At 44.6% G+C, this 14,245-nt stretch overlaps 1 protein-coding gene across 4 annotated transcripts in view; it reads right to left on the bottom strand.

Annotated features, from left to right (window-relative positions):
- The window catches only part of BCL2L14 (BCL2 like 14), a 30,940-nt gene extending 17,762 nt beyond the window's left edge, over window positions 1-13,178 (bottom strand). For 3 of the 4 annotated variants that reach the window (XM_060113102.1, XM_060113101.1, XM_060113104.1), the window contains exon 1: window positions 13,007-13,178. The gene's annotated coding sequence lies outside the window, so the exon portion shown is untranslated. Of the gene's footprint in view, window positions 1-12,277; window positions 12,315-13,006 lie in introns of those variants that run through there. The other variant, XM_060113103.1, reaches the window with a different exon arrangement.
- Between the last annotated feature and the right edge of the window lie 1,067 nt (window positions 13,179-14,245).

Genomic DNA, 14,245 nt, shown 5'->3' with positions numbered 1-14,245 from the left:
CCGGCTGTGGCAAACAGAGACTTTGCTCTTAAAGGGCACGCACAAAATCTCACACGCTCTGGGACCCAGAGCAGAAGCTGTCATTTGAAAGGAGCCTGGGTCAGATGTACCTGCTGACTTTGGAGCGTCTCCTGGAGAGGCAGGAGGCGTCTGCTGCTCACCCTGGGGACGTGAGCACTGGTGGCAGCCATGCTTGGGAGCTCCTCCTACTATCTGCATGCTGGTGCTGGCCCGCCCCATTCTGGACTCCTCCCTCTAGCTTATTAGCCTTGGGGATTAGCCTCCCAGCGGCCCAGCACCCTGTAGGCGCCAGGGCTGGGACACCTCAGGCAGAGCAACTAAGTGGGCATACAGCGCCATCCATCAGCAGACAGGCTGCCTTAAGACCCCCTGAGTCCACAGCTGCCCCTGGACACAGCCCTGCCCACCAGAGGGCTCAGGACTCCGCCCCATACACCAGTGTGCAGGCACTAGACCCAGGACCCCCAGGGCTTTCCAGCCAGAGACCCCACAACCCACTGGGCCCTGACCCTACCCTCCAGCAAGCCTGCTCTAACCTCAGGACCAGCCTCACCCGCCAGTGGGCAGACAACAGCCACAACACAACCGCAGCCTTGCAGCCTGTGGACACAGCCCACACACTAGCAGGCCAGCACCAGCCCTGGAACTAGCTGGGCCCTGGCCCTACCCACTAACAGGCCAATGCAAGCTTTGGGACACCCTGGACCCTGCAGCCAACTGTGTCAGGAACTGGGCCCATCCACCAGGTCTAGGACCCCTGGGCCCTACAACCAGACCCCAGGACTTGACTCTGCCTACAAGTAGGCCGGCACTAGCCCCAGGACATTGTTTCACCCACCAATGGGAAAGCAATAGCCCCAGGGTCTCCTGGACCCTGATTCCATCCTCCAGTAATTCAGCCTTAGCCCTGCCCCCTCCCCACCCTGGGGTTCTGCAGTCAGCCACCTTGTGACCTGGCCCTGCCAACCAGCAGCTGGCAGCCTCCGCACAAGGCAGGGCCCGGCATCCAACTGGACCAGGGGCCATCCAAGCCTACAAGACCACCCACAGTAGTCAGCCCACACAACAGAAGGGCCCATGCAACCCACACAGGGGGCACCCCTGGAGCATATAGCTCTAGTGATGAAAAGGGAGTGCACTGATGGGATGTGGAGGACGTCTCCTTCACAAGTCCACTTCTCCAACATCAGGAAATGTAACCAACCTACCAGATACAGAGAAATAAAAACAGCAAGTTAGGCAAACTGAGGCAACAGAGGAACATTTTCCAAACAAAGGAATGATAAAGTCCCAGAAGAACCAAGTGACGTGGAGATAGGCAATCTACCCAAGAAAGAGTTCATGGTAGTGATCATAAAGATGATTAAAGAACTTGGGAGAAGAATGAATGGAGAGTGAGAAGTTAGAAGTTTTTAACAAAGAGAAATTATAAAGACCCAAACAGAGATGAAGAATACAATAATTGAAATGAAAAATACACTAGAAGGGACCAACAGTAGACTAGATGACACAGAGGAATGGATCAGCAAGCTGGAAGATGGAGTAGTGGAAATCACGGATGCTGAACAGAAGAAAAGAAAAAAGAATGAAAAGAAATGAGGACAGTTTAAGAGACCTCTGGGATAGCATCAAGCACACAAGTCTTTTCATTATAGGGGTCCCAGTTGGAGAAGAGAGAGAGAAAGGGGCTGAGAAAGTATTTGAAGGCATAATAGTTGAAAACTTCCCTACTCTGGGAAAGGTAACAGACATCCTAGTCCAGGAAGTGCAGAGAGTCCCATACAGGATTAACAGCTCATTTCAACTCAATATCAAAAAAACAACCCAATTAAAAAGTGGACAGAAGACCTGAATAGACATTTTTCCAAAGAAGAAATACAGATGGCCAACAGGCACAGGAAAAGATGCTCAGCATCGTTATCATCAGAGAAATGCAAATCAAAACCACAATGAGGGAGGACTTCCGGGTAAGATGGCGGAAGAGTAAGACGCGGAGATCACCTTCCTCCCCACGGATACACCAGAAATACAGCTACATGTGGAACAACTCCTACAGAACACCTACTGAATGCTGGCAGAAGACCCCAGACCTCCCAAAAGGCAAGAAACTCCCCACATACCTGGGTAGGGCAAAGCGGAGAGATTCCCGCACAGAGGATCGGTGCCGAGCGGCACTCACCAGCCCGAGAGGCTTGTCTGCTCGCCCGCCAGGGAGGGCGGCGCTGGAAGCTGAGGCTCGGGCTTCGGTCAGAGCGCAGGGAGAGGACTGGGGCTGGCGGCGAGAACTCAGCCTGAAGGGGGCTAATGCGCCACAGCTAGCCGGGAGGGAGTCCGGGAAAACTCTGGAGCTGCCGAAGAGGCAAGAGACTTTTTCTTCCCTCTTGGTTTCCTGGTGCGCGAGGAGAGGGGATTAAGAGCGCTGCTTAAAGGGGCTCCACAGACGGGCGCGAGTCACGACTGAAAGCGCGGAGCCCAGTGACGGGCGTGGGACGCTGGGGCTGCTGCTGCCGCCGCCAAGAAGCCTGTGTGCGAGCGCAGGTCACTGTCCACACCGCCCTTCCGGGAGCCTGTGCAGCCCGCCACTGCCGGGGTCCCGGGATCCAGGGGCGGCTTCCCTGGGAGAGCGCACGGCGCGCCTCGGGCTGGTGCGACGTCACGCCGAACTCTGCCGCTGCAGGCTCGCCCCGCACTCCGCGCCCCTCCCTCCCGCCCGGCCTGAGTGAGCCAGAGTCCCCGAAGAGGCTGCTCCTTTAACCCTGTCCTGTCTGAGCGAAGAACAGATGCCCTCCGGCGACCTACACGCAGAGGCGGGGCCAAATCCAAAGCTGAGACCCAGGAGCTGTGAGAACAAAGAAGAAAAAGGGAAACCTCTCCCAGCAGCCTCAGAAGCAGCGGATTAAAGCTCCACAATCAACTTGATGTACCCTGCATCTGTGGAATACATTAATAGACAACAAATCACCCCAAATTGAGGAGCCAGGAGTCAGTGCTGGGCCTCTGAGGTGGGAGAGTCAACTTCAGGACACTGGTCCACAAGAGACCTCCCAGCTCCACATAATATCAAACGGCGAAAATCTTCCAGAGATCTCCATCTCAACACCAGCACCCAGCTTCACTCAACGACCAGCAAGCTACAGTGCTGGACACCCTATGCCAAACAACTAGCAAGACAGGAACACAACGCCACCCATTAGCAGAGAGGTGGCCTAAAATCATAAAAAGTCCGCAGACACCCCAAAACACACCACCAGACGTGGACCTGCCCACCAGAAAGACAAGATCCAGCCTCATCCACCAGAACACAGGCACTAGTCCCCTCCACCAGGAAGCCTACACAACCCACTAAACCAACCTTAGCCACTGGGGACAGACACCAAAAACAACGGGAACTACGAACCTGCAGCCTGCAAAAAGGAGACCCCAAACACAGTAACATAAGCAAAATGAGAAGACAGAAAAACACACAGCAGGAGAAGGAGCAAGATAAAACCCCACCAGACCTAACAAATGAAGAGGTAATAGGCAGTCTACCTGAAAAAGAATTCAGAATAATGATGGTAAAGATGATCCAAGATTCTATTTCCCAGATCCAAAATCTTGGAAATAGAATAGACAAAATGCAAGAAACAGTTAACAAGGACCTAGAAGAACTAAAGATGAATCAAGCATCGATTAAAAACACAATACATGAAATAAAAAATACTCTAGATGGGATCAATAGCAGAATAACTGAGGCAGAAGAACGGATAAGTGAGGTGGAAGATAAAATAGTGGAAATAACTGCTGCAGAGCAAAATAAAGAAAAAAGAATGAAAAGAACAGAGGACAGTCTCAGAGACCTCTGGGACAACATTAAACGCACCAACGTTCGAATTATAGGGGTTCCAGAAGAAGAAGAGAAAAAGAAAGGGACTGAGAAAATATTTGAAGAGATTATAGTTGAAAACTTCCCTAATATGGGAAAGGAAATAGTTAATCAAGTCCAGGAGGCACAGAGAGTCCCATACAGAATAAATCCAAGGAGAAATACGCCAAGACACATATTAATCAAACTGTCAAAAATTAAACACAAAGAAATCATATTAAAAGCAGCAAGGGAAAAACAACAAATAACACACAAGGGAATCCCCATCAGGATAACAGCTGATCTCTCAGCAGAAACTCTACAAGCCAGAAGGGAGTGGCAGGACATAATTAAAGTGATGAAGGAGAAAAACCTGCAACCAAGATTACTCTACCCAGCAAGGATCTCATTCAGATTTGATGGAGAAATTAAAACGTTTACAGACAAGCAAAAGCTGAGAGAGTTCAGCACCACCAAACCAGCTTTACAACAAATGCTAAAGGAACTTCTCTAGGCAAGAAACACAACAGAAGGAAAAGACCTACAATAACAAACCCAAAACAATTAAGAAAATGGTATTAGGAAAATATATATCAATAATTACCTTGAATGTAAATGGACTAAATGCTCCCACCAAAAGACACAGATTGGCTGAATGGATACAAAAACAAGACCCATATATATGCTGTCTACAAGAGACCCACTTCAGACCTAGAGACACATACAGACTGAAAGTAAGGGGATGGAAAAAGATATTCCATGCAAATGGAAACCAAAAGAAAGCTGGAGTAGCAATTCTCATATCAGACAAAATAGACTTTAAAATAAAGACTACTAGAAGAGACAAAGAAGGACACTACATAATGATCAAGGGATTGATCCAAGAAGAAGATATAACAATTGTAAATATTTATGCACCAAACATAGGAGCACCTCAATACATAAGGCAAATACTAACAGCCATAAAAGGAGAAATCGACAGTAACACAATCATAGTAGGGGACTTTAACACCCCACTTTCACCAATGGACAGATCATCCAAAATGAAAATAAATAAGGAAACACAAGCTTTAAATGATACATTAAACAAGATGGACTTAATTGATATTTATAGGACATTCCATCCAAAAACAACAGAATACACATTTTTCTCAAGTGCTCATGGAACATTCTCCAGGATAGATCATATCTTGGGTAGCAAATCAAGCCTTGGTAAATTTAAGAAAATTGAAATTGTATCAAGTATCTTTTCTGACCACAATGCTATGAGACTAGATATCAATTACAGGAAAAGAGCTGTAAAACATACAAACACATGGAGGCTAAACAATACACTACTCAATAACGAAGTGATAACTGAAGAAATCAAAGAGGAAATTAAAAAATACCTAGAAACAAATGACAATGGAGACATGACAACCCAAAACCTATGGGATGCAGCAAAAGCAGTTCTAAGAGGGAAGTTTATAGCAATACAATCCCACCTTAAGAAACAGGAAACATCTCGAATAAACAACCTAACCTTGCACCTAAAGCAATTAGAGAAAGAAGAACAAAAACATCCCAAAGTTAGCAGAAGGAAAGAAATCATAAAAATCAGATCAGAAATAAATGAAAAAGAAATGAAGGAAACGATAGCAAAGATCAATAAAACTAAAAGCTGGTTCTTTGAGAAGATAAACAAAATTGATAAACCATTAGCCAGACTCATCAAGAAAAAAAGGGAGAAGACTCAAATCAATAGAATTAGAAATGAAAAAGGGGAAGTAACAACTGACACTGCAGAAATACAAAAGATCATGAGAGATTACTACAAGCAACTCTATGCCAATAAAATGGACAACCTGGAAGAAATGGACAAATTCTCAGAAATGCACAACCTGCCAAGACTGAATCAGGAAGAAATAGAAAATATGAACAGACCAATCACAAGCACTGAAATTGAAACTGTGATTAAAAATCTTCCAACAAACAAAAGCCCAGGACCAGATGGCTTCACAGGTGAATTCTATCAAGCATTTAGAGAAGAGCTAACACCTATCCTTCTCAAACTCTTCCAAAATATAGCAGAGGGGGGAACACTCCCAAACTCATTCTACGAGACCACCATCACCTTGATACCAAAACCAGACAAGGATGTCACAAAGAAAGAAAACTACAGGCCAATATCACTGATGAACATAGATGCAAAAATCCTCAACGAAATAGTAGCAAACAGAATCCAACAGCACATTAAAAGGATCATACACCATGATCAAGTGGGGTTTATTCCAGGAATGCAAGGATTCTTCAATATACGCAAATCAATCAATGTGATACACCATATTAACAAATTGAAGGAGAAAAACCATATGATCATCTCAATAGATGCAGAGAAAGCTTTTGACAAAATTCAACACCCATTTATGATAAAAACCCTCCAGAAAGTAGGCATAGAGGGAACTTTCCTCAACATAATAAAGGCCATATATGACAAACCCACAGCCAGCATCATCTTCAATGGTGAAAAACTGAAACCATTTCCACTAAGATCAGGAACAAGACAAGGTTGCCCACTCTCACCACTCTTATTCAACATAGTTTTGGAAGTTTTAGCCACAGCAATCAGAGAAGAAAAGGAAATAAAAGGAATCCAAGTCGGAAAAGAAGAAGTAAAGCTGTCACTGTTTGCAGATGACATGATACTATACATAGAGAATCCTAAAGATGCTACCAGAAAACTACTAGAGCTAATCAATGAATTTGGTAAAGTTGCCGGATACAAAATTAATGCACAGAAATCTCTGGCATTCCTATATACTAATGATGAAAAATCTGAAAGTGAAATCAAGGAAACACTCCCATTTACCATTGCAACAAAAAGAATAAAATATCTAGGAATAAATCTACCTAAGGAGACGAAAGACCTGTATGCAGAAAATTATAGGACACTGATGAAAGAAATTAAAGATGATACAAATAGATGGAGAGATGTACCATGTTCTTGGATTGGAAGAATCAACATTGTGAAAATGACTCTACTACCCAAAGCAATCTACAGATTCAATGCAATCCCTATCAAACTACCACTGGCATTTTTCACAGAACTAGAGCAAAAAATTTCACAATTTGTATGGAAACACAAAAGACCCCGAATAGCCAAAGCAATCTTGAGAACGAAAAATGGAGCTGGAGGAATCAGGCTCCCTGACTTCAGACTATACTACAAAGCTACAGTAATCAAGACAGTATGGTACTGGCACAAAAACAGAAAGATAGATCAATGGAACAGGATAGAAAGCCCAGAGATAAACCCACGGACATATGGTCACCTTATCTTTGATAAAGGAGGCAGGAATGTACAGTGGAGAAAGGACAGTTTCTTCAATAAGTGGTGCTGGGAAAACTGGATAGGGACATGTAAAAGTAGGAGCTTAGATCACTCCCTAACACCATACACAAAAATAAGCTCAAAATGGATTAAAGACCTAAATGTAAGGCCAGAAACTATCAAACTCTTAGAGGAAAACATAGGCAGAACACTCTATGACATAAATCACAGCAAGATCCTTTTTGACCCACCTCCTAGAGAAATGGAAATAAAGACAAAAATAAACACATGGGACCTAATGAAACTTAAAAGCTTTTGCACAGCAAAGGAAACCATAAACAAGACCAAAAGACAACCCTCAGAATGGGAGAAAATATTTGCAAATGAAGCAACTGACAAAGGATTAATCTCCAAAATTTATAAGCAGCTCATGCAGCTCAATAACAAAAAAACAAACAACCCAATCCAAAAATGGGCAGAAGACCTAAATAGACATTTCTCCACAGAAGATATACAGACTGCCAACAAACACATGAAAGGATGCTCAACATCTTTACTCATTAGAGAAATGCAAATCAAAACTACAATGAGATATCATCTCACACCAGTCAGAATGGCCATCATCAAAAAATCTAGAAACAATAAATGCTGGAGAGGGTGTGGAAAAAAGGGAACACGCTTGCACTGCTGGTGGGAATGTGAATTGGTACAGCCACTATGGAGAACGGTATGGAGGTTCCTTAAAAAACTACAAATAGAACTACCATATGACCCAGCAATCCCACTACTGGGCATATACCCTGAGAAAACCATAATTCAAAAAGAGACATGTACCAAAATGTTCATAGCAGCCCTATTTACAATAGCCCGGAGCTGGAAACAACCTAAGTGTCCATCATCGGATGAATGGGTAAAGAAGATGTGGCACATATATACGATGGAATATTACTCAGCCATAAAAAGAAATGAAATTGAGCTATTTGTAATGAGGTGGATGGACCTAGAGTCTGTCATACAGAGTGAAGTAAGTCAGAAAGAGAAAGACAAATACTGTATGCTGACACATATATATGGAATTTAAGAAAAAAAAATGTCATGAAGAACATAGGGGTAAGACAGGAATAAAGACACAGACCTACTAGAGAATGGACTTGAGGATATGGGGAGGGGGAAGGGTATGTTGTGACAAAGTGAAAGAGTGGCATGGACATATATACACTACCAAACGTAAGGTAGATAGCTAGTGGGAAGCAGCCGCATAGCACAGGGAGATCAGCTCGGTGCTTTGTGACCACCTGGAGGGGTGGGATAGGTAGGGTGGGAGGGAGACGCAAAAGGGAGGGGATATGGGAACATATGTATATGTATAACTGATTTAATTTGTTATAAAGCAAAAAATAAAAAATAATAAAAAACAAAAAAAACAAAAAACCACAATGAGATATGACCTCTTACCTGTCAGAGTGGCTATCTTCAAAAAGTCTACAAATAACATAAGTTAGCAAGGATGTCAAGAAAAGGGAACTCTCATACACTATTGGTATGAATGTAAATTGGTGCAGCCACTGTGGAAAACAGTATGGAGGTTTCTCAAAAAACTAAAAATAGATCTACCATATGACCCAGCAACTGCCTTGCTGGGTATATATCTGAAAAAAACCAAAAACAATAATTCAAAAAGATACATGCACCACAATGTTCATAGCAGCATTATTTACAATTGCCAAGATATGGAAGCAAACTAAGTGTCCATCAACAGATGAATGGATAAATATATGTGTACTACATAAATGTATGTGTACTACACATACCCCCCCCACACACACACATACACAATGGAATACTACTCAGTCATAAAAAAGGATGAAATCTGGCCATTTGCAACAGCAGGGAGGATATTATGCTAAGTGAAATAAGTCAGAGAAAGACAAATAGTGTATGATACCACTTATATGTGGAATCTTAAAAATGCAACAAACTAATGAATATAACAAAAAAGGAATAGACTCACAAATATAGAGAAGAAACTAGTGGCTACCAGTGGGGAGGGGAAAAGGGGAAGGGGCAAGATTGGGGTAGGGGATTAAGAGGTACAAACTATTAGGTATAAAATAAATAAGCTACAAGGATACATTGTATAGCACAAGGAATATAGCCAGTATTTTATAATAAGTATAACTGGAGTATAACCTTTAAAAATTGTGAATAACTATGTTATACATCTGAAGCTTATGTAATATTATACATCAACTATACCTCAATAAAAATTTTTTTTAAACCCATAAAACAGCCCCTCCCCCCCATCACATAGGTATGTGGGCAAAAAAAAAATTAGCACGTGTAAATCACTTAAAGTAGTGCATGGTAGATGTTAAATGCTCAATAAACATTAGCGTCTTTATTCATTAAAATAGGGGACTTCTGGGCTTCCCTGGTGGCGCAGTGGTTGAGAGTCCTCCTGCCGATGCAGGAGACACGGGTTCGTGCCCCGGTCCGGGAAGATCCCACATGTTGCGGAGCGGCTGGGCCCGTGAGCCATGACTGCTGAGCCTGTGCGTCCGGAGCCTGTGCTCCGCAACGGGAGAGGCCACAACAGTGAAAGGCCCGCGTACTGCAAAAAAAAAAAAAAAAAAAAAAAGGGGACTTATCTGGTATTCCAGTGGTGAATACTCCGCGCCTCCACTGCAGGGGGCGCAGGTTGATCCCTGGTTGGGGAACTAAGATCCCGCATGCCATCCTGCAGCACAGCCAAAAACAAAAAAACAAAAAAACCACAACTATTTTAATAGGTTGTCTTTTTTGTAAGGTTTAATATGTTTATAAAAGAAAATTCATCAAAAGCAGCAATTAAGAAAACTAATGACATGCAAATATTTGGTTTAGCACAAAATTCACACTTGTTTCCTGTAGTTTCCTATAGTCATATATATACGACTATAGTAAACATATATATGTCAAATATATATATGACTATAGGAAACTATATATATATATTTATATATAGAGAGAGAGAGAGAGAGAGAGAGAATGTGTGAATGGGTGTGTGCGCGTAAAGTATACATACTTGTAAGATATGAAGCCTGGGACTTGGCTGGCTTTCCCAGCACCTCGTATAATGACTGACACCTGATAAGCTCTCGGGAAATATTTGATGAATGAAAGAAACATGATATAGAGCTGCCAGATAAAATATGGGACAGCTCGTCAATTTGAATGTCAGGTAAATAACAACTTTTTAGTATAAGTGTGTCCCCAGTACTGTATGGGACATGCTGACACTAAAACACAGTATCTGTTGTTTATCTGAAATTCATACCGAACAGGGCTAGGGCCTCTTGTATTTTTATGCATATCTGGCAACTCGGTGAATAAAAGGTGCTGCTTAGAAAAACTGAGACCTCAGGTTCTTGGAAGCGAGGAAAGTGGCCCGAGGGTGGAGCCTGAGCGACCTGAGTCACGCGAGAGAAAGAACGGGACACGCGGTCGGGACTCGGGCGCCGCCGAGGCGGGGCGGAAGTGGCCGAGCCCAGGTCGAGAGCAGCGCTGGAAGGCGCCGGGAGGGCGTTTAGGTGTGTTTTAATTCCGAGCATCCTTTTGAGTTGGGCAGCTCAGGGCGCCCCGTAGGCAGGAGGTACCCGCGGCTCCTCCAGGAGCCGTTGCATTGGTAGCGGGGGAGCCCTCTCCCAGCCACAGGACTACGCTCCGAAGAAACCGTGTCAAAGCCAACCCAACCAACCAAACCTTTCTAATGCAGTGTGAAGACTTGAAAATTGTGTGTGTATGGGGGTGTGTGTGTATATGGGTGTGTGTGTGTGGGGGGCGCTGCTCTTGGAGAGAGAGGAAGGGTCCGACTTCTTTAAGAAACGAGTTTGCTAATTGCTGATTCAGGAGCAACATCCGGAAAGGGGGGAAAGCAGAGGTCAAGATGGAGCACACAGCTTCCACTTCGTGAAAGAAGAGGTTTTTGCCGTCTCCCAGGCTAGAAAGGAGCTGAGGGCCCAACCAGGAGGCAAGGCCAAGGGCGAGAGAGATGCAGAGGGCAAGGCAGTGCTCAGGCAGCCCCCGGGACCGAGGGGACCTTGACCAGCCCCGGCGAGCGCTTGTAGCTGCGTCAAAGGATGAGTTCAGACACTTTCAAGGCACTTGACAAGCGGAGGGTCTTTTTCCTACTCATCCTCACTGGGAATGACGGGAGAGCTGTTAAGCTGATAACGAAGTCTCATTTTAAAGCAGCCGTGAGTTACTTTATTACCGCTGCAGCTCTTCTGCTCTCAGCTGTTCCGGTTCAAAGTAGAAGCAGCCCAACTTCTGGGTTAATGGAAATGTACAGGTAAGTTTTATGTTTATGTTGATGGAAAGGAAGCCCTGGGTGAGGCCCCAGAATGTAGGTTCAGAGCCTGGAGTGGAAAATTAGCTCCAGAATAAGCCCTGTGAGGCTCGTTGTAATTCAGTGACTCTGCACACAGCCTTGCCCTTTGGATCCAGTATTTACATACCCTCTTGCGTATCTACAGCAAACTCTCACAGACCTACTCCCCGAAAGCAAGGTTTCACAGTGTCTTTTGTTGGCCTCTCTTCCCTCTCGAAGGGTTCCTTCCCCCCAGCCCCCTAAATGGCCAAAGTCCTCCGAGTCCCCGGTGGCTAGTCTCCTGGGAGCACCGCGGAGGAGCATCTGACCTCCAAGATCACAGGACACACTTTAGGGATTTTTCTAGTTCTGGATTCATTGGTCGAGGTTAGATTTTCCTTCCCTTCCTGTGGCAGGTCACGGAGCAAACAGCACTCATGCATGCACAGAGCCTGTGGCCACCAGGGCCCCAGGAAGCTGGACGGAACTCTGCTCCGGCCTGTCCCGGGGGTGAGGGGCGTGGAGGACCCCTTAGCCACAGGCTCTGCCAGAGAGCTGACTTCCATCACTCTGGACACACAGACATGGCCCGAGTGTAAGACATGGGTGAGGACACTCATCCCGGAGGGCTGTTCCCAGGCCAGATGATGAGCTGAGTGTCCTCTGGTTGCCCTGGGCCTCTCCTTCTGCACCCTCTGCCTCCTTACGCTCTGCAGAGGCGGTCCACCCTTCCCCTTCCTTCCCTGAACTTCACCTTATGGTGTCTTCATCTGTCCTCCCCTGCGGTTTTTAATCCTAAGGGTGAAATGAGGAATGAGGTAAAATGTCTTAAATTCCTACAATAGAAGCTAAACAGAGAGAGCCTCAGGTTTTATTAATTAAACACAAAGACTCAGGCTCTGATGATTATAGAACAGAGCAGGCAGGGAACTCAGGAGGGAGCCTCCTAGGAGGGGGTATTCCCCATTTCTCCAGCGCCCTGTACTCAAGGAAGTCTCTAGGGGGTCTGCCGGGACTAGATCTTGTGCCCAAGTGCCCACAGGTACTCAGGGCTCAAAGCCAGGGACTCTTGTCCTCAGCCCATTTCTGCTCTGGGGGAGGTAGCTGGCATTTCCACGGGCTTCTGTCACACTATCACATACCTTGCTACATACTCAATGAGACAGACCTGCATAATGTTAACAATGATTCGGCCAGTTACATGCTCTTAACTCTCCCAAACCTTCAGGAGCAAAGGAGAAATGAAAGGGGAACCTAAATACTTCGCCCTTTTCTGGAAACCCCTAATAAAGTAGATGCTAGCTTTCAGTTTTAGATTAGTTTTGCTTCCTGAGACGTACATGATCAGAACTTTTAAATAAATGCAGTAAATGTTAGGTTTACTAACCCCCAGTTAGATTGCCTCATTAGCAAAACCAGGACTGAAGTCCCCTGTGTCCTGCTGGAAAGGCTGAACATGAAGACTGGTGTCTCCTAGTATTACCTGGTCTCCAAGCTGTCAGCAGTTTCTCCAGCTTCGGGTCAGGTGGCAGTAAGGATATTTCTATACCTGAGTCTCTCTCCACGAAACTTAAGAGGAAACTTTGGCCAAGTCTTCTTGGCTTCTCATTTTGGAAGGCTCTTGTAAGACTCCACACGGGTGTAGCCTCTTCAGGTTGGGACTAAGGCTGGAAGGAGGCTTAGGGAAGGGAGTCACTTCCTTGTTAAGCCCCGCCCCCAGCTTTTTAACTGAAGGAGGGGCTGACCTTTGCCCAAGTAATTTGCCTGTAAAAGGAGTTCTGCATCCTTTACCAAGGACTCTCACTGCCCTTTGGGACAGGGACAATTATGAGGGTGTTTTCCTGATAGTACTTTACTTTCTTTCCCTTTCATCAGTTTAGCGAATGTTTACTGATCACCTCTGTGACAGGGTATGGCACACGTTTAATCTTCACATCAAGAGGCAGGTGTTATAATTGCCATTTTCCATACAAGGAAACTGAGGCTCAGAGAGGTAAGGTATCGGTGCGGAAGTGGTCCCCCCATCAGTTGAGCTGAGATCCAAATCTTAGTCTTTCTGGCTTCACACTATATCAATGTTACCTCTCCCATGAGATTCAAAGATTGTATTCAGATGGAACCACGGGAAAAGCTTTCAAAACGGAATGTAACCCCAGCCATAGTAAAAGCCACAAAAACTCATTTAAAGACCATATGTCACAATTTTAGGGATAGAATTCCCTATGTATAGGAAAGAAGAAACATATGATTTTGCGGTCTATCCAGATTCTTAACTGAGATAAATACTTACGCTCATAAAACCATGAGCGCTGGCTAGTCAAAATGTGAAGATGAAGGAAGTGTGCATGGTGAAAGGGGAATTAAGGCTAATTTCATAAAAGTGGGGGAAGAACTGGCCATTTAAATATTAGGTAAACAGATCCATGAGAGACAAATAATGGCAGTTATGGGAAAGTTTGTTCTTTGGTGACTTGAAGTGAATTTTAACCAGCAAACTCATATTTATTGCTCATAACGAATACCAGTCTAGTCAACTTGAGGGATATTAAAGAAATACTAAGACTGTTTTGTCTTCAAAAAAAACAGTCTTTTTTCGGAAGAAGAGATACATTCATTTGAAACAATTTAAGAACCAACAAATACATATAATCACAGCTAAATCACATAGTTTGGACTACAGTTGTTACTGGAGTTCAGAGCTACATAACTTGACACTGGGGGC

The sequence above is a fragment of the Mesoplodon densirostris genome, chromosome 11 (genome assembly GCF_025265405.1).
Source record: "Mesoplodon densirostris isolate mMesDen1 chromosome 11, mMesDen1 primary haplotype, whole genome shotgun sequence".
Lineage (NCBI taxonomy): Eukaryota > Metazoa > Chordata > Mammalia > Artiodactyla > Ziphiidae > Mesoplodon > Mesoplodon densirostris.
Note: the sequence above shows the minus strand (reverse complement) of the source record. Positions and strands in the feature narration are given on the sequence as shown.